The following is a 16,508-nucleotide window of genomic DNA, read 5'->3' as shown; positions in this document are numbered from 1 at the left end:
AATGATCTCTGCTTGGGCGTTTCTGGAAGCTTTCTGAAGCTGTGTCAACCGGCCTGGCTGCAGTATTGGTCACGCACTTCAGCACACCATACCTTCTCAGGTCTGAGTTACAGCAGTGGAAATGCTGACTCCAGGCCTTGTTTTGTGGTTAGAGATGGATTTGTAGCAGCATAGGGTAGTACTATCCTCTCTGGCTGCTGCATGTTCAGACTTACTGGCCTCCCGCCTTTCTCGGAACACAGCCAAAATTCCTTCTTCCAGGTCTCTGGTCCGGTGCTCACACCAGATGGAGTCCAGTGCAGTAAATGCGGCTGATTAGATGTCTGACTTTGGAGTCAAGTCTCTGTTTGGCTCTACATGCGCTTGAATCCTACTCTCAGCTACTTTTGGTGTGACTTTGGAGAGTTGCTCAAACTATGTGCCACAGGCTCTTTCTCTGCAAAATAGAGATGGTAATTCACAGAGCTGCTGTGAAGATTAAATAAGATAGTACATATAAAACTTCTGGAACGGTGAGTGTTGGGAGGCCAAAGGGTGTAGTATAATTACTTCCATTTGAAATGAGAATCTTTTTTTTTTTTTTTTTTAAGTAGGCTTTATACCCAGCACAGAGCCCATATCAGGGCTTGAACTCAAGACCCTGAGATTATGACCTGAGCTGAAATCAAGAGTCGGAAGTTTAACTGAAAGAGCCACCCATGCACCCCTGAAATGAGAATCTTAAGCAACAGAATGTTGTAAGTATGTTCCTGGAGCAACCCAGGTTTAACCTCAGGAAGAACTAGGGGGTCCCCTCTAAAACTGACTTTGCACAGTATAAATATATTGAGTTTAAATGTGGCATCTGGAAATCTGAAGGCTTTAAGAATATTAGAGTGCTTGCAAAGAGGCCTCCAAACAAAAGTCCTTGAAAATATGAGGTTTCCATTGGTAAAGATGCAAAGCATTTGTCTAAATCTTTCATACGAAGGATGCCTTTGCATCAGGACCAGAATAAATGACTATCTTAAAAAGCTAGAAAAAGCTATCTAAAAAAGCTTAGAAAAAGCTAAAAGTTAGCTCTTTTAACCACGGGGATTTCATTTGCTTACATCACCAAAATGCCACCATCTCACCAAGTAAAAGTATTCACGTAATCAATATTTTCATAATAGCTTTTAGCACCCAGACTATATTCACACCTCCTGATTTTCTCAAAGATGTCTTTTTACAATTAAGGTGTCTCAATCCAGATGCAAATAAGGGCCACACTATAAAGGAAAAAAATCCCAAACTTGGAAATGGGCAAAATGATGACTGTGTATGCTTTCTGAGCAACACTGGAGCATTTTCCAACAGGCCCACAAAGCAACGATCTAATTCTCTAGCACAGCCCTGTTGGACTTACCATGGCAGGATTTTTGGAGGACTCTCTCTGGGCAGATGTTAGCTCATGGAAAGTGACGTAGATGCAAGTGATTCTTGGTCAGTAGCAATGCCAATGAATATTGTTCAGTAGAGATATAAAATACGTGCACTCAATGTGCACGTGTGCTCTGATTTTTGAAATGTGTTTGGAATAGTTTTTTTACTGGTCCCCATGTTAATATAACTTTGATACATGCTCAGTTTATATTTGTATAGGACCATTGTTTTTAACTTTTTGAAAATTATCCTTTGACAATATATGGCATTTTATTATCATGTCTTTTAATGTTCTTTTTACCTATAATAATCCTTTAGTTTCACACTATTAATTTGTTGGAGAAACCAGTTTATTTATTCTGTGTTTGAAGGAAGAAAATGATTTTTGCTTCCTAGCTCTGGTGTGCTCCATGCCAGGCTCCTGCAGCTGGCATCTGGCTTTCCCAGCACCAGCTCCCAAAGCACCAGAAACTTCCCTAACATCCAGTGTCTGCAATGCATGATGGTCAGCAACACACAGCCACCAGCAGCTTCTTGGCACCCCGCTTGGGTGGCTTTATATTGGAGTGTTCCTGGTGTGAACGGCTTTCTCCTGCACCCAAGACGGTGGATTTCTGGGAAGTTCCAGCAACTTCTCCTGCAGCAGAACCTCTGTGTCTATTGTGCCATCCTGGGAAACACCACACAGACAAGGCTGGAGCCATCTTGGGAGACACCACCACAGACAAGGCTGGATCCCATCCCCTCTGTTTTCTGAGATTCTGCATCCACAAATATCCCATCTCCTGCTCCAGCATTTTCTACCTTTTCACTAACTCGTGAGCATAAACATATAATATCTCCCGTTAAGAGAAACATTCCTTGATATCTAAGTTTTTCAGTCATTTTTCCTCAGCCAGCCCTTCTCTCGTGTCTGTTCCTTATAACTTGAAAATCTTGTCTGTACCTGCTCTCTGCATTTCCTTTCCTCTCAGTCTGTTAAAAACTGTGAAATATACCATGTGTTCAAGAGTATACATAATACGTTATAGGTTTTAAAGCGTTAATGGTAAGGTAACAAAGTAGGCTCTGGCATTCATCTCTCATTTAAGAAATCAGACATTCCCAGTACCTTTCACTGTGTGTCCCTAAGTAGTATTTCACTCGTGGTCTCCCCCAGACATAAGGATCAATCTGCACTTGTGTGATCATCATTCCTTGGTTTTTCTTTATGCTTCTTTTTTATACATGTTTGTAACTCTAAATAGTACCTTGTCTGGTTTTGCCTGTTTGTGAACTTTCTGTACTTGGAAATCCCCCTGCACGTGTTCTTCTGTGACTTGTCTTTGTTTTTGAGATTCACCATCTTGATGCATTTAGGTTTGATGCCTTCATTTTCATTGCTGTGTAGTATTTCAGATATGAACAATTTGCATTTTTTTCTTCTTCATTCTACTGTTCCTGGAATTTGGTCTGTCCCCCCATCTTTTTGCTATTATGGTCAACACTGCTATAAACATTATCCCACATGTATCCTGGCACATGTACCCATGTGTCCCATCAGTTTTGGACCTGTCCCCCATTTATGTATTCACACAATGGAATCCTATTCAATGAAAAACTAATCTCAGTGCAGTTCTCTGTGTACTTTTGGTAAGATCTCCAAGTACATTCCTAAGTGAAAGCAGCAAGATGAGGAACAGTGTATGATAGGCTACCTTTGTATTAAAAAAGAGGATGGAACAAAGACTCTATTGATATTCTCATAAACTAGAAGATACACAAGAAACTAAAGAAAGTTGCTATGTGTCTGAGGACGAGAAGTGAACTGCACAAATGGTGGACAGGAGTAGGGGCAGGACACTTTCCTGTCCCTACTGAGGCAGTGAGTGTTCCTTACAGCAAATGAATAAGTAGGGGAGTGTCAGCAAAGTATGGAAGCCGCACTGTGCCACACGCAAGCGTCCCAGCTCAGCAAAGTACCAAACACAACTGAACAGAGCCGGCCACGGAAGAACAGGGCTGTGTGTGATGCTGTTCACCCCTCCTCCATCCTCCTCACTCTTTTTGGACACAGTCCCTGTTTAAAAAGTTTTTAAATGTTTATTTAGTTTTGAGAGAGAGAGACAGGCACAGAGCATGAGCAGAGGAGGGGCAGGGAGAAAGGAGACAGAATCTGAAGCAGGCTCCAGGCTCTGAGCTGTCAGCACAGAGCCTGACGTGGGGCTCCAACTCATGAACTGTGAGATCATGACCCGAGCTGAAGTCAGACGCTTAGCCGACTGAGCCACCCAGGAGCCCTGATACATCCTCCATTTTGAAATGCTTACTACGTCCCCCCCCCCCCCCCCAATCATCATGCACCTTTTTTGGGAATGAGAGTATTAATATGCTGCTGCAGACCCTTCCTGCATGAGAGCAGCCACAACTGAGTCTGTGCGGGCCCTCAAAAGTGCAGCAGGAAGTCTTCATTAGGCTGCCCCCCAGGAGCTCTCCCTGCTGTCTTCCACGGGAAATGTGCACAGGACGTGTGTGCACTGGAAGAAGTGACTGCTGCTGGGCAGACTGCACTTCTGGGGTGAGGTTGTGTTTGGAGCTCTCTAAGCTGCTTCTTAAGGAGAGAAGGTAGCAGGACAGCAAAATGAACCCAGATGTCTTTTTTAAGCCAAACAGAAACAAGCACAAGGCGGTGAGCCAGAGCCTACCATCACTGGCAAAACCTCAACTGCTTATCCCAGAGCTGTTTTTTTTTTTTAATTTTTTTAACGTTTTATTTATTTTTGAGACAGGGAGAGACAGAGCATGAACAGGGGAGGGTCAGAGAGAGGGAGACACAGAATCCGAAGCAGGCTCCAGGCTCTGAGTGGTCAGCACAGAGCCCGATGTGGGGCTCGAACTCACGGACCGCGAGATCGTGACCTGAGCCGAAGTCGGCTGCTCAACCGATGGAGCCACCCAGGCGCCCCAAAGAGCTGTTTTTTTAAAGGAGGCTTCACTCTGGGGACAGAGGCTGGCTCACCCTGAGATAACACCTCAGCTGAGACAAGAGTCACTTAAACCATTGAACCACCCAGATGCCCCTGTCCTGAAACACAAGTGGTAATGTCCCTCTGCCTGTCTCCATGAACCAGCAGCTTCCTTCTTCCCTCATACTCTCAAGAGAACTTTACTTTTGCCTTTTATATCAGCAAAGCCCTTTATTTCATGTTATAATCTTTATTATTAGGAGTTTAACACGTCTTTCCCAAACTGTGCTGGGAATTGTTATCATTTTGTTGGTATTGTGGTCACAGAGGTGTGTAGATTTTGAGTTGGCTGCCAAAACACTATTTTCCACTATAAACCCTATTATTTCTGTGGACGTTTTGCAACTTGTGAATTTCTTTCCTCCAGGGATACATACATAACATTAGGGCAGAAGTATCTGTAAAACTTTTTACTGTTTGTAGAATCATGTGACTGCCTTGCTACTAAAATTTTTTTTTTTTAATTTTTTTTTTCAACGTTTATTTATTTTTGGGACAGAGAGAGACAGAGCATGAACGGGCGAGGGGCAGAGAGAGAGGGAGACACAGAATCGGAAACAGGCTCCAGGCTCTGAGCCATCAGCCCAGAGCCCGACGCGGGGCTCGAACTCACGGATCGCGAGATCGTGACCTGGCTGAAGTCGGACGCTTAACCGACTGCCCCACCCAGGCGCCCCGCTACTAAAATTTTTTAAGACAAATTTTAATAAAATCTCCTGAAGTGGGGGGCACCTGGGTGACTCAGTCGGTTAGGTGTCCGACTTCAGCTCAGGTCACGATCTCACAGTTTGTGAGTTTGAGCCCTGCGTCAGGCTCTGTGCTGACAGCTCAGAGCCTGGAGCCTGCTTCAGATTCTGTGTCTCCTTCTCTCTCTGACCCTCCCCCACTCACACTCTGTCTCTCTCTGTCTCTCTCTCAAGAATAAATAAACATTAAATTTTTTTTTTTTAATCTGCTGAAGGAGACAGGGACCCCAATGGCAGCCTTGTTTTACAGCAGCTTGGGCACCTCCAAAGCTTTTTGTCACCAGGGTCCTGTTCAAATGTTGCTTGCTAGGCATTTGGTGCAGATTCATGGGATGTTTTACCTCTAATATCCAAAGAGGTTAGTCAGGTTAATCAGGAGGGTGGGGCACTTTTTCTTTCTGATTGGAGGCTATAAGGCTAACCGTCTAGCCTGTCTACATTGTGCAACATCTCTGTGGGCTCTATCTGCATGGTTCCTAAGAAAGACACAGGGCCCTGGATATTATCCTCCCTCAAGGACTACCCAGCTTTAAACAGGTATGCAATGTGATCTTAGTGGGTTCTTCACGGGGGCTACTTCATGATCGTACCAGTAGCTCACATTGTGCTGAGGTTTATTTAATCCACTCTTGGCATATTACAGACTACTCTGAAACCCTGAGGAAGTAGGGCAAGAGGACATTGCATGACTAGTAACTAAAGGAGCGCTAACCCTGATGAGTAGTCTGTAGAAAAGCAGGTGTTAGGAACGTCCAAGACTGCATCCCAAGTGTCAGAAAGGCAGCACCCACAGCAATGATATGAGGATCTGCAGGAATAAAGTTGTCCTCTGCTTGTGTGAGCTTCTCAGTCTGCTTTCCCTGGCCAGATGGGGTGGGGGCTGGGTTGTATAGTATCTCATCCACTCTAATTGAATGAAAAGGAGAATTCCCTTTTCACCTTTGGGTTCACAAATCAGTTTCTTTGTTTAAATTTTTCTTTAAATTCTAGTTAGTTAACTTATAGTATAGTATTGGTTTCAAGAGTAGAGCCCAGGGGTTCATCACTTACATATAACACCCGGTGCTCCTCCCAGTAAGTGCCCTCCTTAATGTCCATCATCCATCTAGCCCATCCCCCATCCACCTCCCTCCATCGTCCCTCAGTTTGTTTTCCATCTTTAAGAATCTCTTATGGTATCTTTCCCTGTCCTTCCCCACCCTTCCCCTATGTTCATCAATTTTGTTTCTTAAATTCCACATAGTAAAATCACTTGGTATTTGTCTTTCTATGCCTGACTTATTTCACTTAGCATAATACACTCTAGCTCCATCCATGTCACTGCAAATGGCAAGATTTCATTCTTTTTTATGGCTGAGTATATATGATTCCTGTGTGTGTGTGTGTGTGTGTGTGTGTGTGTGTGTGTACACACACACACACACACACCTTCTTCAGTTGATTCATTAGTCAATGGACATTTGGGCTCTATTCATAACGTGACTATTGTTGGTAGTGCTGCTATAAACATTGGGGTGCATGTGCCCCTTCGAAGCAGGATATTTGCATCCCTTGGATAAATATCTAGTAGTGCAATTGCTGGGTTGTGGGGTAGTTCTATTTTTAGTTTTCCGACAAAACTCCATACTGTTTTCCAGAGCAGCCGCACCAGTTTGCATTCCCAACAGTGCAAGAGGTTCCCCTTTCTCTGCATCTTCACTAACATCCGTTGTTTCCTGAGTTGTGAATTTTAGCCATTCTGACAGGTGTGGTGGTATCTCATTGTGGTTTTGATTTTTATTTCCCTGATGATGAGTGATGTTGAGCATCTTTTTATGTGTCTGTTTGCCATCTGAATGTCTTCTTTGGAAAAGTGTCTGTTAAAGTCTTTTGCCCATTTCTTAACTGGATTATTTGGGGTTTTTTTTTTTTGGTTATTAAGTTTAATAAGTTGTTTATAGATTTTGGATACTAACCTTTTATCTGATATGTCATGTGCAAATATCTTCTCCCATCTGTCATTTGTCTTTTAGTTTTGCTGATTGTTTCCTTCTCTGTGCAGAAGTTTTTATCTCGATAGTTCATTTTTGCTTTTGTTTCCCTTGTCTCTGGAGACAATGTCTAGTTAGAATTGCTGTGGCCAAGGCCAAAGAGATTTTTGCTTGCTCTTTCTTCTAGGATTTTGATGGCTTCCTGTCTTATGTTTAGGTCTTTCATCATTTTGAGTTTATTTTTGTGTATGGTGTAAGAAAGTGGTCCAGGTTCATTCTTCTGCTGTCCAGCTTTCCCAACACCGATTGCTGAAGACTGTCTTTATTCCATTGGATATTCTTGATCTAAGTGTCTGATTTTGTGCCAGTACCATACTATCTTGATGAATACACCTTTGTAATACATCTTGAAGTCTGGAATTGTGATGCTTCCAGCTATGGTTTTCTTTCTTTTCTTTTCTTTTTTTTTTTTTTAAGCTTCCTTAAGTTTTATTTTTTTTAATTTTTTTTAACGTTTTTTATTTATTTTTGAGACAGAGAGAGACAGAGCATGAATGGGGGAGGGGCAGAGAGAGAAGGAGACACAGAATCAGAAGCAGGCTCCAGGCTCTGAGCCATCAGCCCAGAGCCCGACACGGGGCTTGAACTCACGGACTGTGAGATCGTGACCCGAGCCAAAGTTGGATGCTTAACCGACTGAGCCACCCAGGTGCCCCCATGGTTTTCTTTTTCAAGATTGCTTTGGCTATTCGAGGTCTTTTCTGGTTCCATACAAATTTTAGGATTGTTTGTTTTAGCTCTGTGAAGAATGCTGGTTTTATCTTGATGGGAATTGCATTGAATATGTAGATTGCTTTGGGTAGTATAGATATTTTAACAGTATTTGTTCTTCCAATCCATGAGTCTGGAATGCTTTTCCATTTCTTTCTGTTTTCTTCAATTTCTTTAATAAATGCTTTATAGTTTTGAGAGTACAGGTCTTTTACATCTTTGGTTAGGTTTATTCCTAGGTATATTATGTTTTTTGGTGCAATTGTAAATGGATTGGTTCCTTGATTTCTCTTTCTGCTGCTTCATTATTGGTGTATAAAAATGCAACAGATTTCTGTATGTTGATTTTGTATCCTGTGACTTTACTGAATTCATGTATCAATTCTAGCAATTTTTTGATGGAGTCTTTTGGGTTTTCTACATAGAGTATCATGTCATCTGCAAATAGTGAATATTTAGCTTCTTCCTTGCTGGTTTGGATGCTTTTTATTTGTTTTTGTTGTCTGATTGCTGAGGCTAGACTTCCAACACTATGTTGAACAACAGTAGTGAGAGTGGACATCCCTGTTGTGTTCCTGACCTTAGGGGGAAAGCTCTCAGTTTTTCCCCATTGAGGATGATATTAGCTGTGGGGTTTTTGTATATGGCTTTTGTGATGTTGAGGCATGTTCCCTCCAATCCTCAAAGGTTTTTATTATGAATAGATGGTGTACTTTGTCAAATGCTTCTTCTGCATCTATTGAAAGGATCATGTAGTTCTTATACTTTCTTTTATTAGTGTAGTGTATCACATTGATTGATTGTGAATATTGAATCACTCTTGCAGCTCAGGGATAAATCCCACTTGATCATGGTGAATGATATTTTTAATGTACTGTTGGATTCAGTATGTTAGTATTTTATTGAGAATCTTTGCATCCATGTTCATCAGGGATATTGGCTTATAGTTATCTTTTTTAGTGGAGACTCTGTCTGGTTTTGGTATCAGGATAATGCTGACCTCAGAGAATGAAATTGGAAGTTTTCCTTCTTTTTCTATATTATGGAACAATTTGAGAAGAATAGGTATTAACTCTTCTTTAAGTGTTTGGCCGAATTCCCCTGTGAAGCTATGTGGTCCTGGACTTTGTTGGGAGATACTTGATGACTGATTAAATTTCTTTGCTGGTTATTGGTCTGTTCAAGTTTTCTGTTTCTTCCTGTTTCAGATTTGGTAGTTTATATGTTTCTAGGAATTTATCTGTTTCTTCCAGCTTGCCCAATTTGTTGGCATATAGTTTTTCATAATATTCTCTTATAATTGTTTGTATGTCTGTGGTGTTGGTTGTGATCTCTCCTCTCTCACCTGTGATTTTACTTATTTGGGTCCTTTCTCTTTTCTTTTTGATAAGTCTGGCTAGGGGTGTATCAATTGCATTAATTCTTTCAAAAAAACAGCTCCTGGTTTCATTGACCTATTCTGTTGTTTTTGTTTCTATATTGTTTATTTCTTCTCAAATCTTTATTATCCCCCTTCTGCTGACTTTAGGTGTTGTTTTTCCTTTTCCTAGCTACTTTAGGTGTAAGGTTAGATTGTGTATTTGGGACCTTTCTTACTGCTTAAGATAGGCCTGAATTGCAATGTACTTTCCTCTGAGATGGCCTTTGCTGCATCCCAAAGGTTTTGGGCTTTTGTGTTTTCATTTTAATTTACATCCATGCATTTTTAATTTTTTTTTTTCAACGTTTTTTTATTTTTGGGACAGAGAGAGACAGAGCATGAACGGGGGAGGGCCAGAGAGAGAGAGGGAGACACAGAATCGGAAACAGGCTCCAGGCTCTGAGCCATCAGCCCAGACCCTGACGCGGGGCTCGAACTCACGGACCGTGAGATTGTGACTTGGCTGAAGTCGGACGCTTAACCGACTGCGCCACCCAGGCGCCCCACATCCATGCATTTTTAAATTTCTTCTTTAATTTCCTGGTTAACCCATTCATTATTTAGTAGGATGTTCTTTAACCTACATGTATTTGTGGTCTTTCCAGATTATTTCTTGTGGTTGATTTCAAGTTTCACAGCATTGTAGTCAGAAAATATGCATGGTATGATCTCAATCTTTTTTACTTGTTGAGGGCTGTTTTGTGTCCCAGTATGTGATCTACTCTGGAGAATGTCCCATGTGCACTCGAGAAGAATGTATATTTTGCTGCTTTAGGATGAAATGTTGTGCATATATCTATTAAGTCCATTTGGTCCAGTGTGTCCCTCAAAACCATTGTTTCCTTATTGATTTTCCTTTTAGATGATCTGTCCACTGCTGTCAGTGGGGTGTTAAAGTCTCCTAGTATTATTGTACATAGTATATTGTATATTGTAATCCATATATATATACATATATATATATATATATATATATGGATTTTTCCAAGTTGGGGGCATAAATATTTACAATTGTTAGATCTTCTTGATGGATAGATCCTTTTATGATTTATGATTGTATAGTGTCCTTCTTGGGAAGGATACTTCTTTGTCTCTTTTTATGCTATTTGTTTTATTTTTATTTTTTAATATGGAATTTATTGTCAAATTGGTTTCCATACAACACCCAGTGCTCATCCCAACAAGTGCCCTCCTCAATGCCCATCACCCACTTCCCCCCCCCCCCCCACCCCTCATCAACCCTCAGTTTATTCTCAGGTTTTAAGAGTCTCTTATGGTTTGGCTCTCTCCCTCTCTAACTTTTTTTCCCCTTCCCCTCCCCTGTGGTCTTCTGTTAAGTTTCTCAGGATCCACATAAGAGTGAAAACATATGGTATCTGTCTTTCTCTCTATGACTTATTTCACTTAGCATCACACTCTCCAGTTCCATTCACGTTGCTACAAAAGGCCATATTTCATTCTTTCTCATTGCCATGAAGTATTCCATGGTGTATATAAACCACAATTTCTTTATCCATTCATCAGTTGATGGACATTTAGGCTCTTTCCACAATTTGGCTATTGTTGAAAGTGCTGCTATAAACATTGGGGTACAGGTGCCCCTACACATCAACACTCCTGTATCCCTTGGGTAAATTCCTAGCAGTGCTATTGCTGGGTCATAGGGTAGATCTATTTTTAATTTTTTGACAACTTCCACACTGTTTTCTGGAGTGGCTGCACCAATTTGCATTCCCACCAACAGTGCAAGAGGGTTCCCGTTTCTCCACATCCTCTCCAGCATCTATAGTCTCCTGATTTGTTCATTTTAGCCACTCTGACTGGCATGAGATGGTAGCTCAGTGTAGATTTGATTAGTATTTCCCTGATGAGGAGTGACATTGAGCATTGTTTCATGTGCCTGTTGGCCATCTGAATGTCTTCTTTGGAAAAGTATCTATTCATGTTTTCTGCCCATTTCTTCACTGGATTATTTGTTTTGGGGTGTGGAGTTTGGTGAGTTCTTTATAGATTTTTGATACTAGCCCTTTGTCTGATATGTCATTTGCAAATATCTTTTCCCATTCCATTGGTTGCCTTTTAGTTTTGTTGATTGTTTCCTTTGCAGTGCAGAAACTTTTTATCTTCCTGAGGTCCCAATGGTTCATTTTTGCTTTTAATTCCCTTGCCTTTGGAGATGTGTCAAGTAAGAAATTGCTGCAGCTGAGGTCAGAGAGGTTTTTTCCTGCTTTCTCCTCTAGGGTTTTGATGGTTTCCTGTCTCACAGTCAGGTCCTTTATCCATTTTGAGTTTATTTTTGTGAATGGTGTAAGAAAATGATCTAGCTTCATTCTTCTGCATGTTGCTGTCCAGTTCTCCCAGTACCATTTGTTAAAGAGACTGTCTTTTTTTCCATGGGATATTCTTTCCTGCTTTGTCAAAGATTAGTTGGCCTTATTTTTGTGGGTCTAGTTCTGTGGTTTCTATTCTATTCCAATTGTTCTATGTGTCTGTTTTTGTGCCAATACCATGCTGTCTTGATGATTACAGCTTTGTAGTTGAAGCTAAAGTCTGGGATTGTGATGCCTCCTGCTTTGGTCTTCTTCTTCAAAATTACTTTGGCTATTCGGGGCCTTTTGTGGTTCCATACAAATTTTAGGATTGCTTATTCTAGCTTCAAGAAGAATGCTAGTACAGTTTTGACTGGGATTGCATTGAATGTGTAGATAGTTTGGGTAGTACTGACATTTTAACAATATTTATTCTTCCAATCCGTGAGCATGGAATGTTTTTCCATTTCTGGTATTTGTTTTAAAATTCATTTTGTGTGATATAAGTATTTCTACTCCAGCTTTCTTTTGACTTAATTTGCGTGACATATTTCTCCATCTCCTCACTTTCAGTCTGCAGGTGTCTTTAGGTCTAAACTGAGTCTGTTGTAGGTAGCATATAGATGGATCTTAATTTTTTATCCACTCTGTCACCCTATGTCTTTTTTTAAATTTAAATTTAAATTCCAGTTAGTTAATATGCAATGTAATATTAGTTTTACGTGTACAATTTAGTGATTCATCACTTAAATACAACATCTGTGTCCTCCTTAATACCTTTATCATAACACGTGTCCTCCTTAATACGCTTCACCTCTGTTTTTTGATTGGAGTGTTTAGTCCATTTACATTCAAAGCAATTATTGATAGATATGTATTTATTGCCATTTTATTATTACTTTTGTTTTTGCTTCTGAATTTTTCTCTGATTCTTTCTTTCCTTTATGTTTTGCTTTCTTTAGTGATGTATTTGGATTTCTTTCTCTTTATTTTTTGCATGTTTATTAGTGGTTTTTGATTTGTAGTTACCATTAGGTTTGTATATAACATCTGCATATAGCTGTCTATATTACGTTGATGATCGTTTAAGTTCGAATCCATTCTTTATTCCTCTCCTCCCCAGGTTTCAGGTATGTGGTGTCATACTTTACATTCTCTTATTTTGTGAGTTTCTTGACTGAATTTTTTTTTTAACGTTTATTTATTTTTGAGACAGAGAGAGACAGAGCATGGACGGGGGAGGGTCAGAGAGAGGGAGACACAGAATCTGAAACAGGCTCCGGGCTCTGAGCTGTCAGCACAGGGGCCTGATGCGGGGCTCGAACTCACGGACCGCGAGATCGTGACCTGAGCCGAAGTCGGCGCTCAACCGACTGAGCCACCCAGGCGCCCCTTAACTGAATTGTTTAAATAGAAATATTCATTTTACTGCTTTTGTGTTTCCTACTGTTGTATTGTGACTTTTGGTTTTTCCACTCAAAGAGTCCATCTTCAAATTTCTTGCATACTGGTTTAGTGGTCACTAAATTAGTGGTTTTTCTTTGGTAAACTCTTGATCTCTCCCATTCTGAATGACAGACTTGTTGGATAAAAGATTCTTGGCTACAGTTTTTTCCCATTCAGCACGTTGAATACATCCTGCTATTCCCTTCTGGCCTGCCAAGTTTCTGTGTAGAGATCTGCTGCTAACCTGATGTTTTCTTTTGTAAGTTAGGGGCTTCTTTTGTCTTGCTGCTTTTAGGACTTTTTTATCACTATATTTTGCCAGTTTAAGCAAAATATGTTTTGCTGTGGGTCTGCTTTTGTTGGTTTTGATGGACATTTGATGTGCCTCCTGGATCTGATGTCTGTTTCCTTCTCCAGATTAAAGAAGTTTTTAGCTATTATTTCCTGAAATAAATATTCTGCCCATCCCCCCTTCTCTCTCTTCTTCTTCTGGGACTCCTATGGTATGAATGTTATTATGTTGGATGGAGTCACTGAGGTCCCTAAATCTAGTCACGTTTTGCATAATTATTTTTTTCCTCTCTTTTCCTCAGCTTGATTACTTTTCATTACTCTGTCTCCTAGGTCATTAAGTCATTCCTTTTCTTCTTCTTTGCTGCTGTTCATTCCATCAGGTGTGTTTCTCATTTTGTTTATTGAGCCCTTTATCTCTGCTATGTTGGTCCTTATCTCTGTGTTAAGGGACTCACTCATATTCTTCACTCTTTTCTCAAGCCCAGTGACGATCCTTATGATCATTGCTTTACATTTTCTATCAAGCAGTTTTCTTAGATCTGTTTTGCCTAGATCTCTGGCTGTGGCCTTGTTCCTTTCTTTCATTTGGGGTAAATTTCTCCCTCACCATGTGTGGTTTGCCTCTCTCTGTCTGTTCATGTGTATGAACTCCCTAAGCTGTGACTCCTGCTTTTGGAAGTAGTGACTCAGTGAGGAAGAGGTCCTGGAGTGCCTGCAGTGCAGTGTCTCTGTTCACCATGACCTGGACAGCTTTGGTCTCTATCCCATGGTGTTGCTCCTGCCCTGCTGTTTTGTCTGACACACTTTTCCTTTCTGCCTATTGTGGGCTGTGCTTCCTGTCTGTGGTGTGAGCGGGACCCAGGCAGGCCAGCCCTGAGGGGATGTGCTCACCAGAGATCTTGTATTGGGCCACGAATCCTATGCTGGATCCCCTGAAGTGCTGGGTGGCTGGAGGCTGCACACCAGGGTGGCTGGGGGCAGGCAGCTGGGCACAGTGTGGTGGCTGGGAGTGGCCTCCACTCAGCTGTGTTTCTAACATCTGGGCCTTACACTTGATGGTGCCTGTGGGTGCATGACTGAATGTGGCTCTGGGGCTGGGTGGGCTGCATGGACTGCTTTAGCAATACTTTCCCAGAGCCCTGGACAAAGGTGAATAGTGTCTGTGCATCCCTGCCTCCCCCAGGTAGTCCTGTGTTAATGAGGGGGGGGGGGGGTGGGGCGGGTGGGAAGGGAGAGGAAAATGGCACCTGCCAGCTTCCTTGATTTTAGAGAAATCAGTACTAGCAGATATGTCTCTTGTTTGCCCCTGGCATTGTGTAAACTGCTCTTTGCATATTGTCTCTCTGTGCAGGCTGCTGTCTCCTCTAGGGCGATGACCCAGCTATCACTCACCCTCCAGGCTTGCCTGGTGATGACTCAGCTGACTTTTAAAGCTCCAGAATCCAAGTCCCACTGGCTTTAAAAACTCAGCCTGTCTGGTTTTTAAAGCCAAACATTATGGGGACTAGTTTTCCCCATATGAGCTTCCTCCTGCAAGAACCAGTTTCTCTGCCCTCCTCGTGTGCACAAGGCCCTCCATCTGCCTCCATCTCCGACCTTCCAAAACCTTCAGGTGCAGCTTCTTCTCTAATTTAGTTGTGGACTTTGTTCTCTCAGTGTTTGCATTGTGCTCTGATTTATTGACTTGGGTGTGCATGATACCTGGCTGTAAACGTGGGATGGGGTTACCTCAGGGTCCTCCTACTCTGCCATCTTCCCAAGCTCCCCAGAGTGGACTTGTGATCCAGGGTGGTCATATCCAGAGACCACTCATACCAGCTTTCATGATTTAGATTATGACAGTTGGATCTTTGGAGCTGATGATATAGAGATGAGATTTTGAACTTGAGTCGATGATGTAAGGGCTTGAGACTTTTAGGAATGTTAGGATGGGGTGAATATATTTTGCATATGGAGTGGACATAAATTTTGGGGAGCCAGAGGGTAGAGTGTGGTAGGTTGAATAATGGGCTTCAAAGGTATCAGTGTCCTAATCCCCAGAACCCGTGACTGTTTTCTTCGGTGACAAAAAGGACTTTGTGGATGTGATTAAGTCAATGATCTGAAGATGAGAATGGCCTGGATTGTCCAGATGGGCGCTGGATGCAACCACAAGCGTCATTGTAAGAAGAATGAAATTTGACTGAGGAAGAGAAGACTTGAGTGGTGTGAGCATGGGAGGAGCCATAAGCTGAGGGACACAGGTAGCCCTTGAACTCTGAAAAAGGTAAAGAAATGGATGCTCCCCTCAGAATCTCTAGAAGGAAGCAGCTCTACTGACATCTTGCTGTCAGTCCTATAAGACTCATTGTTGTGACTTTAAAGTTAACTGCAACACAGAATGCCACACGGTGAGCTGTGGTTTAACAGACCCCAAGAGTAATGGAGATAGAGACGTTCACTACTCATAAGCCCTGGAGGAGGTGCATGGCAAACCTCAGGGAGCCACAGGGGGAGGTCAAGTTAGAGTGAAGATGGAGAAGGAGGCAGGATCTGGGGAGCCCACCTTTGTTAGGGCTCAGGCGTGGATGCTTTGGGCATTCCCAGGCTAAGGCTGGATTTTCAAACCAGATCAGTTGCATACTGGTAAGCCCCATGGTGGTCTTGCCTATGAGGCACACAGTGTCATGGTCCTGGGAGGCAAGAGAGACTGTTGATCATGAGCACTGTTGAGGAAGTCATGGCAGAAATTTACATTTGCTGCAACTTTGCAGGCTGCTGTGTAGGGCATACACATGTATGAGGGCCGAGTGTCACTTTACCGTCCCTGCAGGCTTTGGCCAAAGACAACGGATGCTGAGGCAGCAACACCTGGATAGCTTAGCTACAGTCTTGACACTAACTTAGATTTCTGGCCCCCAGAGAGAATAAATTTCATGTTGTTTTAAGCCATAAAGTTTGTGGTAGCTTGTGATAGCACCAGGAGATGAATATAGCTGACCACTGTTTTTTTTTTAGCTTTTCTTTTTTTTTTACATTTATTTATATTTGAGAGATAGAGAGCATGACCTGGGGAGAGGCAGAAAGAGAGGGAGACACAGAATATGAAGCAGGGTCCAGGCTCCGAGCTGTCAGCACAGAGCCTGATGCGGGGCTCAAACCCA

The 16,508-nt window shown here is 42.0% G+C and overlaps 1 protein-coding gene across 3 annotated transcripts in view; it reads left to right on the top strand.

Moving 5' to 3' along the window:
* The first annotated feature begins 677 nt into the window (after positions 1 to 677).
* The window catches only part of LOC101084270 (tripartite motif-containing protein 26-like), a 38,030-nt gene continuing 22,199 nt past the window's right edge, over positions 678 to 16,508 (top strand). For all 3 annotated transcript variants that reach the window (XM_045057007.1, XR_006597459.1, XR_006597460.1), the window contains exons 1-3: positions 678 to 737; positions 1,801 to 2,222; positions 14,717 to 14,977. The gene's annotated coding sequence lies outside the window, so the exon portion shown is untranslated. The remainder of the gene's footprint in view (positions 738 to 1,800; positions 2,223 to 14,716; positions 14,978 to 16,508) is intronic.

The sequence above is a fragment of the Felis catus genome, chromosome B2 (assembly GCF_018350175.1).
Source record: "Felis catus isolate Fca126 chromosome B2, F.catus_Fca126_mat1.0, whole genome shotgun sequence".
Classification (NCBI taxonomy): domain Eukaryota; kingdom Metazoa; phylum Chordata; class Mammalia; order Carnivora; family Felidae; genus Felis; species Felis catus.
Note: the sequence above shows the minus strand (reverse complement) of the source record. Positions and strands in the feature narration are given on the sequence as shown.